Genomic DNA, 22,955 nt, shown 5'->3' with positions numbered 1-22,955 from the left:
GAACTCGGCGGAAGGACTCACATTAATCAAGAACAGTGTTGTGGCTTAAGGTCGAGACAAAGATTTTCAAAGTTTAGTTTAGTTAGGCTGAAAACTCGGTTGAAGGCCGCATATCAACAAAACAATTGAACAGCTTAAGGCCTAGGAGGAACGGCTTTCAATTTGCAAAGACTGAAGTCCTTATCTTAAAATATATCGTGTGAAAGACGGCTGAAGGCCTCATACTAAAGAATAACAATCTTATGACTTAAGGGCAAGACAAGGATTTTGAACTTTTAATTTAAGAGAGCTTAAAACACTGCTGAAGGCCAGACACCATGCAGAAAACAATTTTACGGCTTAAGGCCCAAAGGGAAGAGCTTCTAAATTTCAACTAAAAAAGGCTAAAGGCTTTATCCCAAAATGCTTTACATAGCTCTGGGATGAAGTCCACATACGAATCTCAAACAATCTCATGGCTTAAAGCCCAGACAAAGAAATTTCCAATTTTTAATTTAAGCTGGAAAACTCAGCTGAAGGCTACGTAACGCGCTGATAACTCTGCGGCCACCAGCGAGAAATAGTTACATTTTCAGCAAGTACACCAAGTCCTTTCATCCATACAAGTATTTTCTCATCATTAGAAACTTTCCTACAAGAACGGGTATACAGAGTAAAAGGCATATTACTGTAAACAAAACTAGGTCTACTTTGCGTCTTCGGGTCGATTCCACAGTGCCATGCCTTGTATGCGATGACATCTCGGTCGGCAAAGGATTCTAGTCCAGGTAGAGATGCATTCTCACAGCGGACAATTGCGAGTGTAAACCACCCACTGCCAGCTGCCCCAGTTGCAACATCGAGTGAAAAATTAACTCGACATCCACCGCATGCCATGCTCAAGGATGCAACAGTTTGAAAAAATTAACAAAGCATACTGCCGCACTGCCCGCTGGGCGCCTAGCCGGCAGCTTACGCAACCCGCTTGGCTCGGCGCTAGGCCGGCGCACCAGCCGACGCGTGCTGCTAGAACGTCTACAGCACGCGTCCGGGATAACGCTTTCTCGCTGGTGCCCGCAGAGTCTGTTATCAGCGCGTTGCGTACCGAAGGTCACGCGTTCACTATATAAGCGGGCAGTGCACGCCAGTGGAATCATTCCGCTGTGAGGTCTATCTGCAACAGCATTGAAGCAATATGCCTTGTCGACGTCTCTATCGTCATCGCCGCCACCGCATGCCAGTTTACAAACACATAATAGAAAATATTTCTTCCTGCTTAAGGCCTAGACAAAATTTTTCAACTTTTGATTTGAAAAGGCTGGAAACTCGCCTGAAGCCCACATACCAATTTGAGACCAATTTACGGCCTAAGGCCTAGGCACAAGGAATTTTCAATTTTAATTTTGAAAGGTTCAAACTCGGCTGAAGGCCACACAGAGTACTTAAGACTAAAAAGGAAATCACTATGTAAAACACAAGGAGCGGCGCTCAGAAGGTTACAAGGATCGGCCTGGGAAGGTAACACTAAAGCACGTTTAGGTGAGACAGGCAGCCAGACCGACAACCTCTTAATCGGAAGGCAACCCAACCGAAAACCAGCCGACGGACCAACCAACAAGATTAGTTCTGCTCCACTCGACCAGAAAAACGACAACAAGACGTCAATAGCTCAACGTTCTGGATACTCATGCCCAATCCAGCCAAGTCTGAATAAATGCCCAAAACTACAACACCTCAGCTGTCGAACTGCACGCCGTGCTGGACAGGATCAACACGACGAGGAAATACACTGCCAAAAACTACGTCAGCGACCAGGGCAGGTCACTGGAACGTCAACGGCCACAAGACAGAAGATACCGCTGGTACACTTCATTAATGTGGGAATGAATTAAATTAAGTTAAACACCACACAGGAAGACGGCTGAAATTCTAGGTGACTTCAATGGACACATGTTGTTGCTCACGGGAATCTTTCAGAATTTGACAATCAGGATCAAAAGAAGGGGATGTGACTGCAATTGAGGCTTTATAGTAGGTTCAGTGAGCACCCAACTTTAGTGTCCAGGATCAGTGGGCGACGAACTTCGAACCCTCAGAAGAACTCCAACCACGCGTGCACGCCACCAGCGGCTCCGGCCTGACTATGCACCACGGAGACTACCTCGCTGCTCTGCCCCAACCGACCACCTCCTCTGCTGGTCCGTCCGCGACTGCTGCTCCGTGCCACACTGCACGAGTGGTCCGTCACAACTCACTTCCAGACACACGTTGGCCCGGAAATACTATCGGTCGCTCCAGAGATGGTACGACAGTGCACTATTGATATGCACTGCTGCTGCCACTCACAGGCAGGTAAGGCAGGAAGTTAGCGACGCCAGTAAATGGAATAAGAAAACGAGGCGGCAGTACCGTAATAGAAGATGACAAACAATAAGTGGCATGAACACGAGCCATGCACGGCTCACAGAGCTTAATGCCAAGTGTTGTACAAGTTCACCTGCACCGGTGCACATTGTTCAGTACACCTATTAGCATCTAAGAAGCCATGTTCTACATTATTCTACAGAATTCTACACCGTCCAGTCACATTAATGTTATCACCTGTCAAAAACCAGAAAAACCACCTTTTGTAACGCTGATCACTGCAAGACATACAGGAAGAGTGTCAGTGAGATTCTGGAAGGTACCGCAGGCATGTGGAGCCGTGCTGACTCTGTGTCTTGGTTCAAATGGCTCTGAGCACCGTGGGACTTAACATCTGAGGTCATCGGTCCCCTAGAACTTAGAACTACTTAAACCTAACTAACCTAAGGACATCACACACATCCATGTCCGAGGCAGGATTCGAACCTCCGACCGTAGCGGTCGCACGGTTCCAGACTGTAGCGCATAGAATCGGTCGGCCACCCCGGTCGGCTCAGTGTCGTGGTGCCGACAGCCCAGCCCAGTCGAGGTGATCCCAAACTTTCTCGATTTATTTTGAATTCGGGTAGTCTAGTGGCGGTAGGAGTACAGTAAAGTCGACCAGCGCTTTTTGAAACACGCACTAGAACCGTGTGACACGTTGCACTGTCCTGCTTGTAGATGCCATCGTTCCAAGAAAAACAAGCTGCGTGTAGGGATGGACATGGTCGCCGAGGATAGATGCCCACTTGTGTCGATGTTTTCTGCCTTCCAGACTGACGGGCTCACCCAGGGAAAGCCCTTCGGCCTGGACCATTCCGACGATTGTTGCGTATTGTTTACTTTCAGACGGTACACGTCGTACACGCCATCAGCCATCTGTCCGATAAATTGTATGAATCCTGGTAGTCAAGGGAAGGAAGGATTAGGTTACGATTGTGGACGGGGTTGTAATCAGTTACTATTGGTTGCCTTTTACAGTTACACACAATTTATTGAAGAGTACTGAGGCAGATTACACCCGCAAAGGCGTGGGCTGAAGGAGCGTACACTGAACTACTGGCCATCATACCACCTTTTAGAATACACATGTGTTACAAGAACCAAGGGCCACAGACGGTGCTCCAGGAATCGACGTCTGAGAAGGTCCGGCAACAGATACTTTCACGAGCGATGAGATAGGCAACCAAGAGTTGCATTCACTTCACAAGATGGTAACTCAGACTAGTGGCAGTCTAACGAATGACTGATGATAATCTTGCTGAAGCTAGTAAGGTCCGATAAACCGAATGTAATGATGCAACAATACGCCAAAGCCAGAATCAGCGGTCTGCACTACGTCCCCAGAATACTGCGTTCAAAGCCCCCAGAGTGAGAAAGGAATCACTACCTCCAGAGTAGAAGAATCACCAACCGGCCTACGATCAAGAAAGCTGTCAAAACTACACGCCTTACCGGACAGCAGCGGCAAGGCGAGGAAACGCACACTGCCGTTACATACACTAACTCCTAGGGCAGGTAACTGGGGCGTTATCGGCCACCGGGCAAGAAAAATTACCGCTGGTTGAACTTAACAAATTGTAGTAAGTTGAACTCAGTAAATAGTAACAAGAAGTCGAGGAAACCTAATCAGATCCGCCTTCCCCCAAGCACTCCAGTGGCTGCTCTTCGCCTCAGTGACACTACGAGCAGCAACACGAACCCAAGTCACTGGAGAATGGCGAGATATCCCATGGTGGAGGTTTCTCCACTTCGATTGAAATGCACTCATCTTAAAGCTTGCTGGATCCGGTTTACAACGACGACGTGCACCCTCGTGACCACAGGCCTTCGATCCGGCAGTCCATGCGAGCCACCAGCGGTCCCGGCGTGTTCTGGCACTGTGAGGACCTGGCTCCGCCTGAGTTCCCAACCGAACTGGCCTACTCACCCGACACGGAAAAACAACGACGTCGCCCCAAATATAGGGCAACAGTTACTAGACATCGATAACCGCCGCTACTGCCACTAGCGAACAGGCAACGCTTGCGAAACCGAATGCTGCCAGTCAACACGAGAAGAAGGCAAACAACCGCAACCATGCCAACTAAACGATACCGTCTGGCCTCTAACAGAGGACAGAAACCTAGAAACAGCACCAATACGAGCCGCAGCACGGCTCAGTGTGATTCATCCGAAATGCCACTTGTCGCCACTCAGTGGACGTACAGTTTCGGTATTGGCGTGGAAATTCCAGCCTTCGTCGCCGATGAGCAGCAGCCAGCTTGCGTGCATCAACCAGGCGCCCGCTGTCGAGGCACATACGCAGCAACGTTCGCTGAACGGTTGTTGAGGAGAAGAGAAGCTGTTGGTAGCCGCTTGGTTCGACTGTGCGGTCAATTGCACGGCATTTCCACGTGTGTTCGCCGGTACTCATCTCCGCAAGCCGACGTTCACTCCTGACATCTATGGCCGGTGGTGCACCATTGATGCATCGGCGCCGATTTCGGATTGCACCATTTTCCCATGTACGGCGTATTTTAACCACGGTGACATGCGAACAGTTTACGAATGTAGCTATTTCGGAAATGCTTCCACTCTTGGAACGAAAGGGAATGGCTGTGCCCTCTTGGACGTCAGATAAGTTCTGTGTTTCCGCATTACGACAACGACTGCATTGTTTCCGACGTCCCGCCCCCCCCCCCCCCGCCCCCCGAAATGCTCCATACACCCTCCACCGATAGTACCGCAACTTTCCGTCTGTGAGTGGCCTCTGCAGGCTGACGTCGAACATTGTGAGTGGTCACATTAATATGACTGCACCATTTATTTTCACGTCCTTAGCTGATGAAGTATGTGTTCCTGAAACAAAAGGTTCTCAGCTACAGTTTGTTTAGATTTCACGCGTCATGTTGTTCGCGTCTTGATTTGGGTCGCAGTTCCATCTTCCGGCGATTAAGAAAGGGGCCGCGACTCCTATACTATTAGGAAGAAACAAAAAAAGAAAAAAAATGTTAAATAAAATTCAAACGAACTGTGACTGGGAACTTCCGTTTCCATGGAAGCCACAACTTTTGTTTTCTGCCTGCGAGTGTAAGTCCAAATCCCTGTATGAAAATACAGGTTCCCACACATGTTACAGATTGTTGCCTACATGAAGCCCATCTCTCGCTAAAACTCCACAGTGTAGCAACCTCACACGATGTTACAAGCCTATGCTCAACTACGACACTCTGGAAAAGTACTAAATTGAACCACCCAACAATCAGACCGGAAACAGAGACTGTGTCTGCCTGTGACACACGCTCCAATTTTACCATATCCCGTAGCCGAACACATGCTGCCACTTACAAATATGTCTTCCTCAGTGAGTGAACATGGTCACGCCGTGAGACAAAGAACGGAGCCCACTAAGTATGCCCACTTCCTACCCACTGCTGGCTTGGTTCCATCGACCACTGAAACTTAGCAGAAGACCATTGATTTAAATGTAGAGAATAATTACATTAAGCCTACAACATTACTTCCTTCCCCTCTCCACAACGGTCATTTTGAGGCTTTGCCTTCTATTCTATATCTACTGGTCCTCTTTTGGCCAAAAACTGGAAAATTTTCGATAAATGACGTATATAGTCAATCGCTTGCAAAACGTTTATTGCAATAAGCTTTTATCGGGCTTCAGTACTACTAAGATTACCTTCTTCAGAAGGCCTGGTTAACAGAACTCTTGAAGATACACGTTCACCGTGGATATTTTATCACACACACAGTCCCTCTTACTGTCCAGAGATGTCACTAAACCCTCCCAAGGATGTAAACAACCATACATGCGCAACTATTAGACGGAGGGGTCCGACGGCCGATCAGTTCCAGTCATTCCACCAGGAAGGAGGTACACGGCTGGTGTTGTCCGCAGTACAACCATGCCCAGACGGTCAACACCGCGGTTCGATCGCGTCCGCACTGTTACTTTGTGCCAGGAAGGGCTCTCAACAAGGGAAGTGTCCAGGTGTTTCGGAGTGAACCAAACCGTTGTTGTTCGGACATGGAGGAGATACAGAGAGACAGGAACTGTCGATGACATGCCTCGCTCAGGCCGTCCAAGGGGATAACCGCTACCTACGGATTATACCTCGCAGGAACCCTGACATGGTGATGTTGAATAATGCTTTTCGTGCAGCCACAGGACGTCGTGTTACGACTCAAACTGTGCGCAATAGGCTGCATGATGCGGAACTTCACTCCCGTCGTCCATGCCGAGGTCCATCTCTGCAACCACGACACCATGCAGAGCGGTACAGATGGGCCCAACAACATGCCGAGTGGACTGCTCAGTATTGACATCACGTTCTCTTCACCGATGAGTATCGCATATGCCTTCAACCAGACAATCGTCGGAGACGTGTTTGGAGGCAACAAGGTCAGGCTGAACGCCTTAAACACACTGTACAGTGAATGCAGTAATGTGGAGGTTCCCTGGTGTTTTGGGGTGGCATTATGTGGGGCCGACGAATGCTGCTGGTGGTCATGGATGGCGCCGTAATGGCTGTACGATACGTGAATGCATCCTCTGGTCTATAGTGCAACCATGTCGGCAGCATATTGGCAAGGCATTCGTCTTCATGGACGACAATTCGCGCCCCCATCGTGCACATCTTGTGAATGACTTCCTTCAGGATAACCACATCGCTCGACTAGAGTGGCCAGCATGTTCCCCAGACATTTACCCTATTGAATATGTCTGGGATACATTTAAAAGGGCTGTTTATGGACGACGTGACGCACCAACCACTCTGAGGGATCTACGCCGAATCGCCTTTGAGGAGTGGGACAATCTGGACAACAGTGCCTTGATGAACTTGGGGATAGTATACCACGACGAAAACAGGCATTCATCAATGCATTCATGACGACGTGCTGCTGGGTATTAGAGGAACCGGTGCGTACAGAAATCTGGACCACCACCTCTAAAGGCTTCGCTGCATGGTGATACAATATGCAATGTGTGGTTTTGATGACCAATAAAAAGGGCGGAAATTATGTTGATCCCTATTCCAGTTTTCTGTACAGGTTCCGGAACTCTCCGGGATGGCGCTGCCAAAGAGACGGGCCAAATTCTGCTTCCGCCGATCCGCGCATTAATATGTAACTCAGCCAATGAGATTGCTGCTAACGTAGAACCTTTTCTCCTCACGGATCACACTCGCGCAGTGATACATGAATGCGCCAGGTATTATAACGAGTGTACAGACCTCCGATTAGTCAGTCTGCATTTGTCTGCACGAGTCTGTACCAGTCTGAATTTGTCTGTACCAGTCTGTACGAGTTCTACATATGCCTGTTCCAGTCTATAGTCAAGTTTCAGTCTGCGCCTAATAAGATTACCATATTCCTGCCCTGAAGATAAATGTATAGACACTGTTGTCAAGTATCAGAGATATATGTGAGAATAAGATTAACGTACCAGTACCAAAGAAACTTCAGATTGTCAATTGTAAATAGCATCCAGACCCAAGTTAAGTAATTTTTATGCTAGTTATTATTTTAATAAATGTGTGTGAAAATTAATCAAGTTCTGTTTAAAGTTGGTCACCGTCAATCTGCTACTCTAAGCGTGCAAGTGGCATTTCTATCGTCTGACCTAACGGCAGAAGATAAACACGCCACGATAAGACCACGAGACATATTGCTGACACTCGCCTACTTCGTTAGAGCGACATGTCAAATAATCTGATGGTGTGTGTACTGAAGGTCTTACAGTATGCACACCACAGCAGATTGGTCTCTTAGGAATTAACCCACATTTGAACATTTTGAAACGGAAGAATATTATAGAATACTGAAAGTGGCTGTTTAACAGGTGCTTTCCAACAGTAAGGCGCTAGAAATAAGTAAAGCGAACTCCGGGAATAGGTGTAAATGAGACAATGGATAAATGTGGCCTGTGTCGCTTCAATAAACATGTTATAATGACAGTCCCTTTCCTCCTAAATTTGATTTCCTTCTCTGTGCTGACATATAAATAATTCGTAGGCGAAAGAAAAAAATGGAAATAAAGAAGAATGGCTATGTATGAGGCCAACAGAAATCATAGCACACGGGAGATGAAACTTGGATAAATAACTACTCATATGTCTTTGTGACAAGTCCTTCACTTGTAGCTACAGTGGCGCCAGTACGGTGGTCTACTAATACGTCAAAAGGCCTTCCTCTTCCTGTGTTCTCCGGAAGTGAGGACTGCTTCGAGGCTTCGGGGAGAACGCGAATCACATTAGCGGCAGGCAGGTCGTTGTAAAGGGAACGGCAGGATATTTGGCTTGCTTCGGCGGCTAACGCATCCTACTCTCGCCCCGCTCGTCCATCATGTGTGTCAGAGGCACGTTCCGGGAACGCGAGAGAGCTTTTTGTGCCACGCACGCGGATGCCGCGGCCTTTCACGTATCCATTACAGCCGCCATCCACAAACTGACAGGCGACTTGTAACCCCTGAAACTGTTCAGCTCGCCAGAGGTTCATAATGAATCACCAACACCATTCATGAAGGGGGGGAGGGGGGGTTTGATATACAATTCTCGATTTTTTTTCGGAATTTTGTTCCTTATCTCCTTTCTCCAAGTAAATATATAGGTAGATAATTTTTGTAAACAAATTGGACATAGCAGCGAACACAATGAACAGTATTATAATATTATGCAGGTCTTGATCCTAGAAAAACTTTTATTCATATGAGGTGACCGCTTTCGGTCCGATATGGATCATCTTCGCACTACACTCTAATTCAGAGTACTCGTATAACAGGCTAGAGGGAAACATTAAGTTCAAAATAAATCATACGATGTTGTACCGAGGTGTCCTGACGATGGCACAGAGCAGGAACTGTGGTTACCACACACTGATGTTGACTACTGACTGTGTTTCGGAGTCATGGAGTTAAATAGCAGATAAACCGCCCCTTGCACGTCACCCTACGTCTCTTTAGCCAATAGGATACAACGTATGCCATATACGTCAGACAGCATGAATATAAATCCTAATATCATGCTGCATACTATCGTCACTTATATCTAAATAACAATTTATATCTTATACAGTTTAAATTTTACATAAAAAAGGGTGAAAAATACAATTGACAGCCAATGGCACCAGTCAGTGGCTGCCCTCTTCAGGACTTTGTGTACACTATACAACGCTGCCGGATGCCAGTGGTTATCTAACCACGCTGACTACTTATCACTAGTAATCAGATTCTATACCGCTGCAATACTGCATTCGGTTCGGCCTCGTGTGGTCTTTATACTTGCGTTGGATGCAAGTCGCCGTTCAGTGTCGAGCGTTTGTTAACATTACATGCCGTGTTGTGCTTCGCAGAAGACTTATATAGCCATGTCCAGCATCACTAATATAATAATATAGACACCTAAATAATAAGTACTGAATTCCTTATAGTAAATGTTTTGAATCTAATTACAAATACTGACGATCATGTATTTAATGAAATATTTTTAGACTTTTATGTTAAGCTACTTCCTATATACACTCCTGGAAATTGAAATAAGAACACCGTGAATTCATTGTCCCAGGAAGGGGAAACTTTATTGACACATTCCTGGGGTCAGATACATCACATGATCACACTGACAGAACCACAGGCACATAGACACAGGCAACAGAGCATGCACAATGTCGGCACTAGTACAGTGTATATCCACCTTTCGCAGCAATGCAGGCTGCTATTCTCCCATGGAGACGATCGTAGAGATGCTGGATGTAGTCCTGTGGAACGGCTTGCCATGCCATTTCCACCTGGCGCCTCAGTTGGACCAGCGTTCGTGCTGGACGTGCAGACCGCGTGAGACGACGCTTCATCCAGTCCCAAACATGCTCAATGGGGGACAGATCCGGAGATCTTGCTGGCCAGGGTAGTTGACTTACACCTTCTAGAGCACGTTGGGTGGCACGGGATACATGCGGACGTGCATTGTCCTGTTGGAACAGCAAGCTCCCTTGCCGGTCTAGGAATGGTAGAACGATGGGTTCGATGACGGTTTGGATGTACCGTGCACTATTCAGTGTCCCCTCGACGATCACCAGTGGTGTACGGCCAGTGTAGGAGATCGCTCCCCACACCATGATGCCGGGTGTTGGCCCTGTGTGCCTCGGTCGTATGCAGTCCTGATTGTGGCGCTCGCCTGCACGGCGCCAAACACGCATACGACCATCATTGGCACCAAGGCAGAAGCGACTCTCATCGCTGAAGACGACACGTCTCCATTCGTCCCTCCATTCACGCCTGTCGCGACACCACTGGAGGCGGGCTGCACGATGTTGGGGCGTGAGCGGAAGACGGCCTAACGGTGTGCGGGACCGTAGCCCAGCTTCATGGAGACGGTTGCGAATGGTCCTCGCCGATACCCCAGGAGCAACAGTGTCCCTAATTTGCTGGGAAGTGGCGGTGCGGTCCCCTACGGCACTGCGTAGGATCCTACGGTCTTTGGCGTGCATCCGTGCGTCGCTGCGGTCCGGTCCCAGGTCGACGGGCACGTGCACCTTCCGCCGACCACTGGCGACAACATCGATGTACTGTGGAGACCTGACGCCCCACGTGTTGAGCAATTCGGCGGTACGTCCACCCGGCCTCCCGCATGCCCACTATACGCCCTCGCTCAAAGTCCGTCAACTGCACATAGGGTTCACGTCCACGCTGTCGCGGCATGCTACCAGTGTTAAAGATTGCGATGGAGCTCCGTATGCCACTGCAAATGGCTGACACTGACGGCGGCGGTGCACAAATGCTGCGCAGCTAGCGCCATTCGACGGCCAACACCGCGGTTCCTGGTGTGTCCGCTGTGCCGTGCGTGTGATCATTGCTTGTACAGCCCTCTCGCAGTGTCCGGAGCAAGTATGGTGGGTCTGACACACCGGTGTCAATGTGTTCTTTTTTCCATTTCCAGGAGTGTATTTTAGCCCCAATGCAGAAAATTTTTTCAAACAGCTATTTGTAATTATATTCAAAACAATGACTACACATCATTGTTTATGTATTGTTAACGTGTCTTCATTACTGGTGAGACCGGCCTATGGTTACATAAATTTTCTGCAGCGTATAACATTGCATGCGAAGGACAGCGATGACCTTCAAGTAAGACAAATATAATGGTCATATGAAGCCAAACAGAACGCAGTATAGCAGCGACATAGTGTCTTTGAAGACACACACACACACACACACACACACACACACACGAGCGCGCGCACGGACGGACATACACATGTGTTGTGTCTGTTCTGTGGGACATACTATACACCGCTTAAACAAACTATAAAATTGTCGGTAGTGGACCATTACGAGAACCATGGCCTTGAATCGATTTCAATAACGTACATATGATGGCTAAGGAAACTAACATTTATATAAGAAAGTCCGAGAATCGATTGAAATTACTAAGAACGTTTGTAACTTCAATAGACAAGACGGCTATAGGCTTCCCTCATCGTGGCTCCCCGCCACCGAGGAAGTGATTATGCGGCGCGGCGTGCGAGCAATACAAACACCTTGGAAGCCTCCTCTATGGACAATAATATTTTTGAAAAGCAATCTCCCCTTCATGCTCTGCCCGTTTCTCTTCTGTTCAACGATGTGGATCGACCAATAGCAGCAGGATAAATTTTAACTAATAACTCTTCTCCATCATAAGTCCGGGAGAAACCCCTTTCTGACCAATGACGTCAGGCCACCAATGGTAGCCACAAGAGTTTTAGCCAATAACCCCTTATTCGGCATTAGCACGGAAATACTTCTCTTAGTACCCAATAATGATGGCGTGCCGTTGGTACCCCAAGGCTTTTCTCCCAATAATTAATTTCTTCCACATTGTCAGCCACCAGACAGTAGTCAGAGACTACTGGACGGCTGGGGTATATTACAACGCTCTCTCTTTCGGGAGGGCAATGCTGTCCCTATGACGCAGTCACAACCTGCGTCTCCGGGCCCTGAACCCACTACCGCCGCCTGACCTCCTGGGCACAAGGCATCTATGCAGTCTTGTGCTTCCACGGGTCTATGCGACTGGGATCTAATCGCTTTGCAGGCTTCTAGGCGCAAACTATGAACCACGGATCTTGCCGTTGGTGGGGAGGCTTGCGTGGCTCAGCGATACAGATGGCCGTACCGTAGGTGCAACCACAACGGAGGGGTATCTGTTGAGAGGCCAGACAAACGTGTGGTTCCCGAAGAGGGGCAGCAGCCTTCTCAGTAGTTGCAGGGACAATAGTCTGGATGATTGACTGATCTGGCCTTATAACACTAACCAAAACGGCCTTGCTGTGCTGGTACTGCGAACGGCTGAAAGCAAGGGGAAACTACAGCCGTAATTTTTCCCGAGGGCATGCAGCTTTACTGTGTCGTTAAATGATGATGGCGTCCTCTTGGGTAAAATATTCCCATTCGGATCTCCGGGCGGGGACTACACAGGAGGAAGTCGTCATCAAGAGAAAGGAAACTGGCGTTCCACGGATCGGAGCGTGGAATGTCAGATCCCTTAATCGGGCAGGTAGCTTAGAAAATTTAAAAAGGGAAATGGATAGGTTAAAGTTAGATATAGTGGGAATTAGTGAAGTTCGGAGGCAGGAGGAACAAGACTTTTGGTCAGGTGAATACAGGGTTATAAATACAAAATCAAATAGGCGTAATGCAGGAGTAGGTTTAATAATGAATAAAAAATTGGAGTGCGGGTAAGCTACTACAAATAGCATAGTAAACGTATTATTGTGGCCAAGATAGACACGAAGTCCACGCCTACTGCAGTAGCAGAGGATCAAGTAGGTAAAAAGACGAGGGCTGATAGAAATCCTGGGTAACAGAAGAAATATTGAATTTAATTGATGAAAGGAGAAAATATAAAAATGCAGCAAATGAAGCAAGCAAAAAGGAATACAGACGTCTCAAAAATGAGATCAACAGGAAGTGCAAAACTGCTGAACAGGGATGGCTAGAGGACAAATGTAAGGATGTAGAGGCTTATTTCACTAGGGGTAAGATAGATACTGCCTACAGGAAATTTAAAGAGACCTTTGGAGAGAAAAGAGAACCACTTGTATGAATATCAAGAGCTCAGCAAAGAAGGGAAAGCAGAAAGGTCGAAAGAGTATATAGAGGGTCTATACAAGGGCGATGTATTTGAGGACAATATTACGGAAATGGAAGAGGATGTAGATGAAGATGAAATGGGAGATACTATAATGCGTGAAGAGTTTGACAGAGCGCTGAAAGACCTGAGTCGAAACAAGGCCCCAGGAGTAGACAACATTCCATTACAACTACTGACGGCCTTGGGAGAGCCAGTCATGGCAAAACTCTACCATCTGGTGAGCAAGATGTATGAGACAGGCGAAATACCCTCAGACTTCAAGAAGAATATAATAATTCCAATCCCAAAGAAAGCAGGTGTTGACAGATATGAAAATTACAGAACTATCAGTTTAATAAGTCACAGCTGCAAAATACTAACACGAATTCTTTATAGACGAATGGAAAAACTGGTAGAAGTCGACCTCGGGAAAGAACAGTTTGGATTCCGTAGAAATGCTGGAACACGTGAGGCAATACTGACCTTACGCCTTATCTTAGAAGAAAGATTAAGAAAAGGCAAACCTACGTTTCTAGCATTTGTAGACTTAGAGAAAGCTTTTGACAATGTTGACTGCAATACTCTGTTTCAAATTCTGAAGGTGGCAGGGGTAAAATACAGGGAGCGAAAGGCTATTTACATTTTGTACAGAAACCAGATGGCGGTTATAAGAGTCGAGGGGCATGAAAGGGAAGCAGTGGTTGGGAAAGGAGTGAGACAGGGTTGTAGCCTCTCTCCGATGTTATTCAATCTGTATATTGAGCAAGCAGTAAAGGAAACAAAAGAAAAATTCGGAGTAGGTATTAAAATCCATGGAGAAGAAATAAAAACTTTGAGGTTCGCCGATGACACTGTAATTCTGTCAGAGACAGCAAAGGACTTGGAAGAGCTGTTGAACGGAATGGACAGTGTCTTGAAAGGAGGATATAAGATGAACATCAACAAAACCAAAACGAGGATAATGGAATGTAGTCTAATTAAGTCGGGTGTTGCTGAGGGAATTAGATTAGGAAATGAGACCCTTAAAGTAGTAAATGAGTTTTGCTATTTGGGGAACAAAATAAATGATTATGGTCGAAGTAGAGATAATATAAAATGTAGACTGGCAATGGCAAGGGAAGCGTTTCTGAAAAGGAATTTGTTAACATCGAGTATTGATTTAAGTGTCAGGAAGTCGTTTCTGAATGTATTTTTATGGAGTGTAGTCATGTACGGAAGTGAAACATGGACGATAAATAGTTTGGACAGGAAGAGAATAGAAGCTTTCGAAATGTGGTGCTACAGAAGAACGCTGAAGATTAGATGGGTAGATCATGTAACTAATGAGGAGGTATTGAATAGAATAGGGGAGAAGAGGAGTTTGTGGCACAACTTGACAAGAAGAAGGGACCGGTTGGTAGGGCATGTTCTGAGGCATCAAGGGATCACAAATTTAGCATTGGAGGGCAGCGTGGAGGGTAAAAATCGTATCGGGAGACCAAGAGATGAATACACTAAACAGATTCAGAAGGATGTAGGTTGCAGTAAGTACTGGGAGATGAAGAAGTTCGCACAGGATAGAGTAGCAAGGAGAGCTGCATCAAACCAGTCTCAGGACTGAAGACCACAACAACAACAGCAACAACAACAATAACAACAGGCGCAAACTGACGACGCCCCAGATTTATTGACTGCTGTCCCAGTTCTTGCTTTCCCAGGCCATCATGTGACGCTAGCCTTTGGGTTCTGTCATAAGCCAGTGACAGGGAAAGAATACAAAATATCACATGCAACAACACAATAACACAGAAAAGGAATGTTAGCTCTAATTTACGGAGTCACATATTTTCGCTGTTAGTTGTACAGATGTTGTTCCAGGGTAATAACTGATCACACACCGTTTATATGGCAGTGGATTTAATACACACAACAAGTTGTTTAAAAGGATGGGGATTAAGATTAAAAGTTTAATGCGGTATGTCAACCAGGTAAATCATATGTGAATGTGGATGGAGTAAGCCAAAACACATGCCACGGACTGCACTGTTGTAGACATGGAACAATGAATAGAAGCACAAAGCGCTAATGCAGATTGTCAAAGCTTCGCAAAGCAACCACAATTTGTTAATGTAGACAGTGTTCTGCATAGAAGGAGAAGATGTGGTTTGCGCCTAGTGATACTAGCAAAATTACGAAATCAGGTGTTGAAGCAGACTCCTGATTCAATTTTAGTCAGAGTGGCCGCGAAGCCACTGAACACCAGGTGAAGATAGTTAAACATGTTGTGAAACGTTAATTAAGGAACTGTATCCCATGCGCACAGAGAGAGGAACTCAGTCATCAACGAATTGCGTTAGGAGATTACCAGAAACAGACAAATCTCTTCAGATATTTGGCATGTACGTACTCGGACCATTCACTCAAAGATCAGCAGGGAACCATTGTGTACTAACTGTAATAACTGATCATGCCAGGTGGCACAGCAGTTAGCACACTGAACTCGCACTTGGGAGGATGACGGTTCAAATCCATGTCGAGCCTCCCAGATTTATGTTTTCTGTGGTTTCCGTAAGTCCCTCCAGTGATGTGCTAAGATGATTCCTTTGAAAGGGCATGGCCGACTTCGTTCCCCATCCTTGAAACGTTCACATCCTGGGCTTTGTCTCTAATAATCTCAGTGTCGTAGGGATGTTAAATCATAAACTCCCTTCTTCCTTTATGGTTTGGTTTACCTTGGGGAGGAGACCAGACAGCGAGGTCATCGGTCTCATAGGATTAGGGAAGGAAGTCGGCCGTGCCCCGTCAAAGGAACCATCTCGGCATTTGCCTTGAGCGATTTAGGGAAATCACGGAAAACCTAAATCAGGATGGCCGGACGCGGGATTGAACCGTCATCCTCCCGAATGCGAGTCCAGTGTGATAACCACTGCGCCACTTCATTCGGCCTTCCTTTATGATTGATCGTTCTTTGATATAGCATTTCCACGAATAAATAATATAAGTTTTTGACTATTACCACCTTCATTAACCCTTCTTCTTACATGTTCTATAGTAGATAATGCTGCTGGTACAGAGTTTTGTGTCCATTGTCTCCACAACTAACTGGCAGACAGAAACAGCTGCACAGGCAATGGTTAATAACTCGATAAAGTCTGGACTGGATGAGACAGAGATAGATCTAGGCACAAATTTTATACGACGTTTAATAAATCAAATGAGTTAATCACTAAACATTAAAAAGCTAGTGCATCATACCTGCAGTTAATAGTCAGAGTGCACTGGACAACAGGAAAAATTTGGCGTTACTAATCCAATAGTCACCATAACAACAGGGACACCCTACTCTCTTATGTATTACTGGCATATAACGCTAAGGTCCACAAGAGTGTAGACTTGTCCCCATATGAAGTTTTTTGGCCAAAAGATGCCCTCTCCCTTTGAGGTACGCTAACCCCCTCCAGGAAAAGATACATCATAAGATGGAAATTTTTCGAAAAGTTAAAAAGATATCTGACGTCAGCTCAACAAAAGACGAATACTGAGGCCTTGGATCGACAGGAAACTACCCATAATACAAAAGCAACATTAGTGAAGTACTTTGTCAGACAATACGTAGGCCAACTAATCCATATGTGCCACACGGGAACACTGAAAAATCTTTTTGGCGTTACTGAGGACCCTACGAAGTACTAGAAGTGATATTACCTGTTAATGTTAAATTATAACTTTCAATACGAACCATTATAGTGCATAATGACCATATCCGTCCATTTATAGGAATCCCAGAGGCGCTGACTCCAATACCAGCAGCACATTTTGAAGAGGAAAGGATGGTGCGTGGAAGTAAGGGAAAGAACGGTAGTATCAGGCAAGTGAAACAAGATACACAATTATTCCCAGCACCCAATACGCCTCAAGATGACGAGACTGCCTACCAAGATAATTGAGGAAGCAATACATAGATGATTTTTTTAAGGGAGATATATGTGCAGTCATTGATCAGATAAATCATTCTGATCACCTACCTAATGGCCAGTATGTCCATCTCTGGCACGGATAAGGGCGGCGACGCGTCGTGGCATGGAGGCAACGAAGCCATGGTAGGTCGCTAGAGGGAGTTGACACCACATCTGCACACACGTAGGCTTTTATCGCATTTGTATTAATAACATCATTATTAATTATATTATGCCTAATTAATCCCTATCTACTAGGACTTTGTACCTGCCTATCCATTTCCCGTAAATTCCGGGGAGGAGGCCGATGAGCTCTGACGTCACGTTCAATCACACCCCAGACGTGTTCGATTGGGTTTACATCTGGCGAGCTGGGGGACCAACACGTCAATTGGAACTCACCACTGTGTTCCTCGAGCGCCTCCATCTCACTCCTGGGGTTGTGACACAGCGCATTATCTTTTTGAAAAATGCCACTGCCGCCGAGATACATGAACGTAAGGAAGGGATGTACGTGGTCTGCAGCCACTCTATGATACTCCTTGGCCGTTATGGTGCCTTGCATGAACTCCACTGGACCCTTGAATGTCGACGTGGATGTTCCCCAGAGCATAACTGAGCCGTCGCCAGCTTGTCTCTCCACCTCGCAGTACAGATGTTACGGAGCTGTACCACTGGAAGACGACGGACTCGCGCCCTCCCATCGGCATGATGAAGAAGGTATTGAGATTCATCAGACCTTACAACCCTCTGCCGTTGCACCAACGTCCAGTGCCGATGGTCACATGCCCATTTAAGTGGTAGTTGCTTATGTCGTGGTGTATACTTTGGCACGTGCATAGTTCGTTGGCTACGGAGGCCCATCATTAGGAGTGTTCGGTGCACTATGTGTTCAGACACACCTGCACTCTGTCCAGAAATAAACTCTGATGTTAGTTCAGCCACAGTTCGCCGCCTGTCCTGTTTTACCAGTCTACCCAGCCTACAATGTCGTAAGGGTGGCCGCCCAACCCCCACGACGTCTGGACATGATTTCATCTTGGTTTGGTCACGTGTTGAAGAGATTAATCACCGCACTCTTCGAACACCCGACAAGTCGTGCAGTTTCCGAAATGCTCTCACTGAGCCTCCGGGCCATCACAATCTGACCTCGGTCAAACACAATACGCACATCGTTCGCCATCCCTTTTCTACACTAGGACAGCACGCTCACTGGTACTACATGCACCCTGTGTGTGTCTGACTAGCAGTCATTCCTCGCCAACTGACGCTGCTATCGCCTGGACAGGTTTATACCGACAGCAGGTCCGGTGATCATAACGTACTGGCTGATCAGTATATATGTTATAGTAATGACTATTAAGAAGTTGCTTTTGGGAAAGATCCTTTGAGTTAATGTAAAAGAGACTTTTTGTATAAGTACTACGTTGAAGGAAATTCTGGGCGTAATTTTTATTTGCAGTAATGTTGGAAACATAGAACGTTTAGTTTTGTGGGAACATCCTTGTTATGCAGTATGTTAATTATTTTGTAAAAGGTGTTCATTTAGTTGACGTGCAAGCAGTTGTCCATTCTGTGCTGAGTTTTAAGAGTAAGTAGGTTGTCACTGAGTGGAAATGTATATTTGTGTGTGCATTAGTTGTGCTTTAAAATGAAATATTGTTCATAATGAATGTTTGATAATATGACGATTAATATTGGACAGAAAGTCCCACACACTGCTCTCCATGCAGGAATCATTGCACTGCCAAATCTGGCCAGTCACCACTTCGTTCACGCATCTTCTCATCGGTTACGACGTCATTTGTTTTTCGTGGTAAACCCAGTGGTCATCCTTTCTGCTTGTTACTAGCCCAGGCGTTTTAGTGGCGCATGCCGCAAAGAACTACGGGGAGAATGGTTATTGATCATTTGCACACAATGCGACATTTCTGAACCTTGCACTACCCGCCACCTTTACTATAACGACCACATTTAATATCACCTATACCTTAATTTACCCACCCAACTTATCCTCTGAGAGGCTACCAACTGAAATCGTTCTACCTGAACAACAGCTTAGACCCAATCCACCTTGCATCTCTAAATCAGATGTTAGCCACGGAAAACGATTGCATATCAATGGAAAACCCATCAGGGCACGTGGAAAGGTATCATACAGAATATCATCACCAGCTCCTAACACAGAAACCACAACCTTAACCCATCTCACGCTTCTAGTTGTAATATGTATTACTTACTACCAGTTCAAGCGTAGAGTTACCCATTCCATCCCCACCAACCTTCAACCTACAGGTTCTTAACAGTACTTTTGCCACCCAGTAAGAATTTACTGGCCTAATACAGCGCAAGGTACGAGCAAAAAACTCTGTATGTGTGCCCAGTATTAGTGAAACAATGAAGAAAATGTAAAAGTGAAAAGTGAAGGGCATCCGCAGGAGTGTTCACAGAGTTCAAGTAGGAGGACACTAAACGTACAAACTGCAAATATTACAGTGCTTCTGTTGCAGTCCGCTTTTAAAAAAGAAATTCAAGGAATGGACTGAACTAAGGAGGTAAGACTGTATTGAACTAGCCAGAGTTATGGGCATTGCCTTTATTGAAATCAGCACCATCCGTCACGTGCTCTGCTTCCGTAAGGCAACGACCGAGGTCCAGAACACTGACCACCACCTTCGAGAAGGTTCCGTGATAGGAACGGAGTAGCATTCCTTCTGCAGCTTCAACCGTCAGACGGTAGTATTTATACCTCCCAGGGCCAGCTAGTGATCGTTGGACAGCTAGGCAATAGTATGAGACTCACAGACAGACTCTGTTGGGAGGACAATGACCCCCATGATGCAGCCACCACCAACGCAACCAGGCCTCAAACCCCTGACTGTTCACTGACCATCTGAGCGCTTCGCAGCTCTGCCCTGTGGTGCCTGCGTGGGTTTTCGCCGTTGTGATCTCTTCGCCTTTGCAGGTTCCAGGGTACAAACTGAAGACTCTCCAACCCTGTCTTAAAGGCGCCTGACTGTTGGCTGCAGCTGTCCAACCTCTGGTATGGGGTACCTTGAAGTTGTAAGATGGACACAAACTAAAGTAAAAAAATTCAACGTGGTGTAGTCGAATCAGGCGATACTTTTAGGATTAGATATAGAAACGAGGTTTTAAGACTAGTACATGCTTCCTGCTATGTGTGCACCAAAGTGGCTGAAGTACATGGAGTATAAAATTTGCGTGGCAATAGCGATAAATGTGCTTTTGAAAAAGTGAAATATTTTATCATGTAACGTAAATGTAAATGTTTGGTAATTTTTTCTGAGAGAATTAATCTGGAGGGTAGGTTTGTATAGAAGTGAAACATGATATAAATAATACAGACCCAAAGAGCACCTTTTGAAATATTTTGATACAGAGGACTACTGAAGATTGGTTAAGTATATTGGATAAAATGATTGAACAACTTGACTAAAACAAGGGACGTCTTCTGATGATGTAAACAAACAAACACCGTCTGACACAGGCCTTGAAGGCCAAAAGGTACCTACCGGACGCCATATCATCCTCAGCCCTTGGGCGTCACTGGATGCAGATAAGGAGTAGTACATGGTCACAGTACACTGCTCTCCCGGCGGTTGTCAGTTTTCATGAATGGTGTTGCTACTTCTCAGTCAAGTAGCTCCTGAATTGGCCTCATAAGGGCTGAGTGCATCCCGCTTGCCAACAGCTCTCGGCAGACCCAGATGGTCCAAGTGCTAGCCAAACCCGATAGTGTTTAACTTCGGTGATCTGAGGTGAACCGGTTCCACCACTGCGGCAAGGACGTTGACTCTGAAGATGCAAGGAATCGTCAATTTTGTAGCGGAAAGAAGTGTGCGTGGGTGCGCACGCACGCACGCGCGCGCGCGCGCGTGTGTGTGTGTGTGTGTGTGTGTGTGTGTGTGTGTGTGTGTGTGTGTGTGTGTGATGTGTTAAAATATTTTTATTGGCACGTCATGGTCTCTCTTTTAGCCTTCCCTCGTTACGTATTACACTACTGGCCATTAAAATTGCTGCACCAAGAAGAAATGCAGATGATAAACGGGTATTCCTGGGACAAATATATTATACTAGAACTGACATTTGATTACATTTTCACGCAATTTGGGTGCATTGATCCTGAGAAATGAGTACCCAAAACAACCACCTCTGGCCGTAATAACGACCTTAATACGCCTGAGCAATGAGTCAAACAGAGCTTGGATGGCGTGTACAGGTACAGTTGTCCATGCAGCTTCAACATGATACCACAGTTCATCACGAGTAGTGACTGGCGTATTGTGACGAGCCAATTGCTCGGCCTCCATTGACCAGACTTTTTCAATTGGTGAGAGATCTGCAGAATGAGCTGGCCAGGGCAGCAGTCGAACATTTTCTGTATCCAGAAAGGCCCGTACAGGACCTGCAACATGCGGTCGTGCATTATCCTGCTGAAATGTAGGGTTTCGCAGGGATCGAATGATGGGTAGAGCCACAGGTAGTAACACATCTGAAATGTAACGTCCACTGTTCAAAGTGCCGTCAATGCGAACAAGACGTGACCGAGACGTGTAACCAATGGCATCCCATATCATCACGCCGGGTGATACGCCAGTATGGCGATGACGAATACACGCTTCCAATGTGCGTTCACCGCGATGTCGCTAAACACGGATGCGACCACCATGATGCTGTAAACAGAACCTGGAGTCATCCGAAAAAATGACGTTTTGCCATTCGTGCACCCAGGTTCGTCGTTGAGTACACCATCGCAGGCGCTCCTGTCTGTGATGCAGCGTCAAGGGTAACCACAGCCACGGTCTCCGAGCTGATAGTCCATGCTGCTGCAAACGTCGTAGAACTGTTCGTGCAGATGGTTGTTGTCTAGCAAACGTCCCCATCTGCTGACTCAGGGTTCGAGACGTGGCTGCACGATCCGTTACAGCCATGCGGGTAAGATGCCTGTCATCTCGACTGCTAGTGATACGAGGCCCTTGCAATCCAGCACGGCGTTCCGTATTACCCTCCTCAACCCACCGATTCCATATTCTGCTAACAGTCATTGGATCTCGACCAACGCGAGCAGCAATGTCGCGATACGATAAACCGCAATCGCGATAGGCTACAATCCGATCTTTATCAAAGTCGGAAAAGTGATGGTACGCATTTCTCCTCCTTACACAAGGCATCAGAACAACGTTTCACCAGGCAACGCCGGACAACAGCTGTCTGTGTATGAGAAATCGGTTGGAAACTTTCCTCATGTCAGCACGTTGTAGGCTTCGCCACCGGCGCCAACCTTGTGCGAATGCTCTGAAAAGCTAATCATTTACATATCACAGCATCGTCTTCCTGTCGGTTAAATTTCGCGTCTGTAGCTCGTCATCTTAGTCGTGTAGCAATTTTAATGGCCAGTAGTGTACAATTTAGGTTAATTTCTGTACCGTGTGTATTGTATGATTAAATTGTACCAATATCTGTATGCAAATCATTGTTGTATATAATTATAGTGAGTAATGTGAGTGCCCGT

Source organism: Schistocerca piceifrons, chromosome 6 (assembly GCF_021461385.2).
Source record: "Schistocerca piceifrons isolate TAMUIC-IGC-003096 chromosome 6, iqSchPice1.1, whole genome shotgun sequence".
In the NCBI taxonomy this organism is placed as follows: domain Eukaryota; kingdom Metazoa; phylum Arthropoda; class Insecta; order Orthoptera; family Acrididae; genus Schistocerca; species Schistocerca piceifrons.
This window is presented reverse-complemented; position numbering follows the sequence as displayed.